Raw genomic sequence first — 6,798 nt, forward strand, 5'->3', positions numbered from 1 at the left:
GTCACTAGAGGGGGCCGTATTGCAAGAGAGAGTATGAATATCTAAATAGTACTAGGTACTGTTGAAGAATGTGTGCTGCATTGAAAATTACGTACTCTTATGGCACGCTTCGAAACTACAACTGTCATTGTGTAATAAAAATGCACTCTTTAGTTGTATTTCATATCTTTTTGTACAGAAATTTGTGACAGTTGTGTGTACGGAATAGGATAGAATGTAGCACTGGATAAAGGTGGGGGCTAATGATGCTGAAGCACAGAACCTTATCTCCGAGGATGTGAGAAGGGAGCCCGAACCACAAAGTATTGAATGTTGAGCGACAGATATGAAGAGAGAAAATCAGAATGAAGAGATGGGGCCCCCACCTGATCTTACTTTGTTTAGCTTTTGCCTTTGTCAGACCTTGTCGAGCTGCAAAAACAGAAATTCCCCTTCACTCGGGAGGTCTTTTTCTAAAAATAATTCATCACTCTCGTGCCAATCACAGTAATCACACCTTGTTTTTTTTTTAGTTTGGTGTAGGGTAAAATGAAATGGGGTATTTACAGAAGTATAATATGGAAGTGATAGGAGGGACTTCCAAATTGGGGGGGGGGGGGGGAGGTGGCATGCAATCTAGCCTAGGGCCCTTATTTCTGTTAATCCAGCTCCGAGAATGTTGCAAGCTGTGATGGCTGAAATTTGCATGGCCTGCTGATCCACTTTCCAATTTTAAAACATGAAACTGAAACAATTGCAAAAATCACTGAATTTGTGCAATCAGCACTATTAAAACTAATGCAGGATATGTTGCTGGGCTAGTTAGTGGTTGTCGAGCATTATGGTATTGCAGTGCTGGCAGACAAGGACAAAAGGACGAGATACACTTACACAAATGCGCTGAACTTTCAACATGATTTTGGATGTTTTGATTCGCGCTTTACATTTGACAGAAGGGCATCAACGTGCAAACGCACCTACAAAGTAGATATAATCTCAGTAGCCACATGTTTCTTTTTTCATGAAAAATCTGGAAGAAAAGTTAAAGGCCAGGGCACAAAAACCAACATCGCACAAAAAATGCTAACGGGGCCGAAGCCCGAAGTGAAGGCAGCTTTTGATGCAAAAACTCGCAAGTGGCAAGTTAGCCACATTACCAGTTGTCATGTGGTTGTGGCATTTTTGAGAGGCGACCACTTTCCAGTTTAGAATTCCCAATGGCATCATAGGTTTCCTCCTTTTAAATCAATGACTGTGGCGAAATTTGTCAAATCACACCTTGTCATAGTCAATGCTGCAATTAAAACATCGTTTTTTTTTAGTTTCCTTTATATTTTTACTTTTGTTCCTGGTGCAGTGTATATTTAAACATTTAGTGTATCCTGCAAGATATTACATGAAATGAAGAGCTAGAGCAGCAATAGTTGAGTGAATCTGAGAAAGTTGGAACCTGGGTGCAAGCAAAAAAATGAAGACATAGTAGATGCTTGGGCATGCTGGTTAGACATCGGTGCAGTGCATTTACGTTCAGATGTCTGTGTCTCCTCTCGTCCTCGTCGTGAATGCGCTGCACCGATAATAAAAAAAGCATTAAGCTAGGTCAGATGAACTCATTGATGAAGAGAAAGTTTATTCATGCTATCAGTAAACTGCAGCTCACTGGCAAAGAGAAAACAGGAACATGCCCATGTCTACTACTCATGACCTCAAGCTTCTGGCACACACACTGACTTAACTTTGTAGGGCATAGACATGATCGAGCTTGTCTACAAAGCAAAGGAAGTGACAATTTACAGCAGGTTTCAGTCTGTGTTCTCATTGAAGCAATACTGCATAAGAATAAAAGCAAGTAACAAGCACATTGCCCTAGACAATGTAGTTGAATGCTAGGATTTGTTCCACAGCATAATGCTGTGGTGCTGTAAATGTGGCTCATAAATTACTTCAAGGACATTGCCTGCTCAGCTGAAGTGATGGCCATGCATAGATGGTCTGTGGTCTGGCTTCCTAACTAAGCAGACTGCAGTTGCAAGTGAAACCATCATGTACCATTTTGATTTCAACTATGTGTACACAATGCTTTCAACCAATTTTTATTCAGCTGTCAAAATGACTCCTCTTCAGAGTATCAATGAAAATAGACGAATGCTCCTTTTGTTGCATCCAGTGTGCATGCACTTCACACTTTTAGTGTTGCTTCTGACATCCAGATATGAGCTTTGTGCCATAATTGCTGTATAGTAGCTGCAAACCTGACAAAGACAGCTTGTGAGATCACTGGGCTGTGCCAACTTTGCTGTAAAATTGATGCTGATAAGAAGTCCATATCATCATTCTTTGTCAATCTGCTATCACTTTCCGTAGACAGTGCCAAACTTTGAAGCATTAAAACAGTTTTGCTGAGCAGAACGTTCTATCACTAATAGGTCTTCAGTGTGGGACTTGCAGTGTATGACTTCCTTCAGTGCTTCTGCTATACAAGCTTTCCAAGCAACTTGAGCTAGGATTTCAAAAAGGTTATTTTGCCCTTACCTGATTATATATGCTTAACTCCTACATTATTCCCTGCAGCCCCCAAGTGAGATATGCAAGGTTTTATAAGAACTTCAGAAAACGCCTATTAAATTGTTTCTTGCACGGTTTGCCTCACAAACTTCTTTTTTTTTTGCATTTTAAAGCCTATAAAATATGAAAGAAAAGGTCACTTGATTGGGCGCTTGAGCTTCGCTATTATGCAGCTGTCGAGAATATGTAATGAGTGGGCAAGGTTGGCAGCAGTACGACTGTAGGCATGGTGACGCAACAGTGTTGTATATATTTGGATCTCTAGCCTGTGTCATGTGAAGGTGCAAATGCATGCCGCAATGACTGACCATTGCTGACTACAAAAAAAGAGCATTTTCATTCTCCTTTGAAATGCTCGGTCAGGAACATTCATTGTGCCATTGTGCAGTAAAAAGCAGGAATCCCAGTCAGTCACTGCATGCTTGAGAGCAGCACAGGAGCTTGGCATAAGCATCTGGTCACATGGCTTTTGTTTCTCATATTCTGTGAATTTTAGAATGCAAGAAAGCACTGCATGAGAAATATAATATAGGAAACAATTTAATGATTGGTTTTCACTGGCACTATACAAGTTTGCATATCCCACTCTGGCTCTGCAGCAAATATTTACAACTTTCAGTAATTAAGCTTACATAATAAGTCAGTTAATGGGGAATTAAAAATTACCCTAAGTTACAGTAGTCTATGTCAACATGAAACATCCAGTACAGTTGTCTCTGAAGTGCCTTTTGATTTTAAATCTTGGCTGTAGTTGTGCATGTTATGCATATCCACTGCTCAACGACTACTATAGTTACCATATTGCCACTGTGCATCTGCATGGCTTTTAAAACTATTAGTGAGCATTAAGGCTGACAACAGTATAAGAGGTAAGTTGGAAAAAAAAAAGATAAGTTGAAATCTGGTGGAAGTATTCCAGATGGCCTATTCCAGTGTTTCTCAAATGGGGGTCCGCAAAAATATTTTGACGGACTGCAAAAACACATCTCCCCCCAAAAAGAAAGTTTATGCAATAGATCTGTGCTCTGGCCTGGCAAGACAGCTTTGCAGGGTTAAAAGCATGGAGGTTCAAAGCCAACTAGTTTCTCAAAGGCAAAGACACAGGAGAGGAGTATGGAAATTGAGAGTCTGCATACGAGAGAGGGATTTTTGTTGATGCAGGCATCGGTTAAATTCGAGCTCTTGCTGCACTGCTGGATGGGCTGCAGGCAAAACATTTGGGGTGGGAGAGTGAGCAGCGCAGTGTTGGAAGGAGTTCAGTCTTTTCCAGCAGCATACATACTGACATGCTGCCTCTGTCTATGTCCTCTGCAGCTGTGGCCCACAGGCTTATCAAGTGCACATTTTTAGAGGTCACTTTAGTATGGACCCTATCCCAGTTTGATCTCTTGGAACTGCAGCAACAACAGTCCTCACAAGAATCCCTACCCCCCTCTACAGTCAACTTTCAGTGGTTCACAAGAGGTCTTCAACCCATTCATTGCCGATAACCACTGATCTATTCATTAAGCTGTTTGCTACTTACACAGATCCCTTCCGTTTCTAGCTCTTTAGGAAACAGTGCGAACAATGCACTGAAAATATGCAAACAAAAGAGTAGTAAGGATGGCTTTTCTTTATGGCTGTAGAAATCAAATAGCTAACCTTATTCATATCAAAAGGATTGTCTTTTTTTGTTCATCTTTCATGTCTACTGTGGCCCATCTATAAATAAACATGTGTGAATTCAGATTTCAGTTTGTTGTTTCACTGCTTTTCCTTTCCTTGTAGGTGTTGAATGCACCTGGGGACAAGGTACCTATACTGGCAACAGCAAACTGCCAGGTAGGGGAATCGCATATGCTTTCAACTCCTATGCTTGCACAACTACCTAACAAACTCATAACACCTAGATTAACTTATCACTCTTTTTAATGTGCACTGCTTCACTTTGTTTCATATTTCTTGCTATGCCATCCCACTTAAAAACTGGAAAGGATTGGCCAAGAAATCTGTGTTCATTCATTCATGTTTTTACTATTGCTTGCACATCAGAGTTGTAAGGGTGGCTTTTCTTCGTGGCTGTAGACAACACATAGCTAACATTAAAACCAAGAGCAATATCTTTTTTTGTTCATTTTACCTTTCTACTGTGGCCCATCTATAAACATGTGTGACTTCGGATTTCAGTTTGGTACGTGTTTCACTGATTTTCCTCTCCTTGTGGGTTTCGAATGTGCCTGGGGACCAGGTATCTGTACTGGCAACAGTAAACGACCAGGTAGGGGAATTGCATATGTTTACCACTCTTATACTTGTCCAACTGTGCAGACAGAAATACGTAAGGAGGAGACCATAAGACCCAGAAAAACACCTTTTAACATTTGTTTTGTGTTTCTTGCTATGCCATCTCACTTAAAAACTGGGAAAGAAAGGTCAAGAAATCTATGTATTCATTCATGTTTTTACTGTTGCTTATTACCATGTGCTTGGGTACACATGGAAATAGTTACTTATTTCACCAAATTTACTATATAACCTATATTTAATCACTACTTGGCTAGTGATCGAACTGTAGGGACATAAGCGGCTCATTGTATGGCGCATACAAGGTGAGCCTACTGCCGCTCGTAACAAGGAAAGCATAGAGGATTATTTATTTTGTTTATTAATATCGAAAATAACGAGTCATTTGATACTACAAATGTACCAGTTTGTGTTTTCTACGGTCTGCGATTTCTTCCAAAATCTTTGTGGTTTTTACTGAACTGTTTAAAGCCAATTTTCTTTAAAGGTGCTATTATGTAACACCTCTGAATTTTCTAGTCTAATGAAAAGTTAAATTATGTTTTCACACTGAAATTTTTTGCAGACAATCTGTGAACAAAGGTTTTTATCAGGCACCAAAAAGTGCCAGTAGAGTGATTTTTTTAACCGAAGATTCATCTGTTTTACATCTTTTTTCAAAACACATTAAATTGGTGAACAATACAAAGCTTAATCAGATTGTCATAACATGTATAACTTAGAAAAATATTTATAACTGCCTCATGACTGGTAAATATCCTTGCAAGATATATTAAGAGAAATTGCCTTTCGATTAAGGGTTCTTTAAAGTGCATATTTTATCCTTTATTGTCCATATTTTATTTTTGCATGCATGCGGAGGGTAATGCTTTTCTCTGTTCCATGCAGGTTCACCTTGGCAATTGTGTGTACATTCCTGTAGAGAGATGGCAGTGGCTCCTGATGCTGCCCAAGGATTCTCTGTTTTTCAAAGAACCAGTGAAGGCTGCCTGTGTCTCAGAAACAGGAGTGTGATAGGGGCCCCGTGTCGCCGCTTTCCGAACTCTAGTCCATTCAGCCTCCAGAAAAGCCCTGACCTATCACAAATTGGCAGCTGTAACAAGTGAGTCCTTCAATCGTGATCTAATTATCTTTTTTTCAGTCAAGTTCATGTTGTTTTACATAAACACAGCTCAACATCCTTCACATTTGTGGAGAATTCATGTGTTCAATTCCATTTCTTTTATATTGCTGTGAATTGTTTTGGTGTTTCCTGACTGATTTCAATAATTTATTTTTACAATGATATAAAATTGACCATTTCTTCTCTTCGGACTTTTTTCTCATTTGTTGCTTTCCAGATGGATTTGTCGCATATATTAGCAGGAATGCTATTGATCAGCTGCCTCCAAGCAAGTGCATGCAGAAACTAAAGATATATTACAGAAATGCTGAAAGACGAACAGATGAAAAATGCAAGCTTGAAACTTCATATGTCATGTATATTAGAAGCCAACTAAATACTACCGAAAATTTCAGTCATTACCAGCCTTCTCTTATTGTATAATGTAGGACACCTGCTCAAATGTCACCACCTGAAAAGAAATTATATGGCCGTGGACTTCACGTCACCCATCCTGCCCAAATCACCTATAATTCCCGTATTGCCCATATTGCCTATAATGCCCATATCACCCATAATTCCCTTATGCCCATATCACACATATCGCCCATATACCCATATCACACATATCGCCCATATGCCCATATTGCACATATCACCCGTACTCCCCATATGTCCCATATGACACATATCCCCCATATCCAATAATACCGTATGCTCAAAATTCATATAGGAGATTTTCAGTAGGGATGTTATATGTTGTTATGTATGTTATATTTCTATGTTATGTATGTTATGTTATAGTTCTATCATTTCTTTCTTTATTTTTATTTTATTTGACGTTCTATATTTTTATACCCAATACG

At 39.3% G+C, this 6,798-nt stretch overlaps 1 long non-coding RNA gene across 1 annotated transcript; it reads left to right on the forward strand.

Annotated features, from left to right (window-relative positions):
- Positions 1-4,765: 4,765 nt before the first annotated feature.
- On the forward strand, positions 4,766-6,315 carry LOC146193236 (uncharacterized). The gene is made up of 3 exons (XR_014706417.1): positions 4,766-4,804; positions 5,719-5,932; positions 6,171-6,315. It is a non-coding gene; the product is annotated as an uncharacterized LOC146193236 (long non-coding RNA).
- Positions 6,316-6,798: the final 483 nt, after the last annotated feature.

Source organism: Amblyomma maculatum, chromosome 4 (assembly GCF_055883805.1).
Source record: "Amblyomma maculatum isolate TAMU_Amacu chromosome 4, ASM5588380v1, whole genome shotgun sequence".
In the NCBI taxonomy this organism is placed as follows: domain Eukaryota; kingdom Metazoa; phylum Arthropoda; class Arachnida; order Ixodida; family Ixodidae; genus Amblyomma; species Amblyomma maculatum.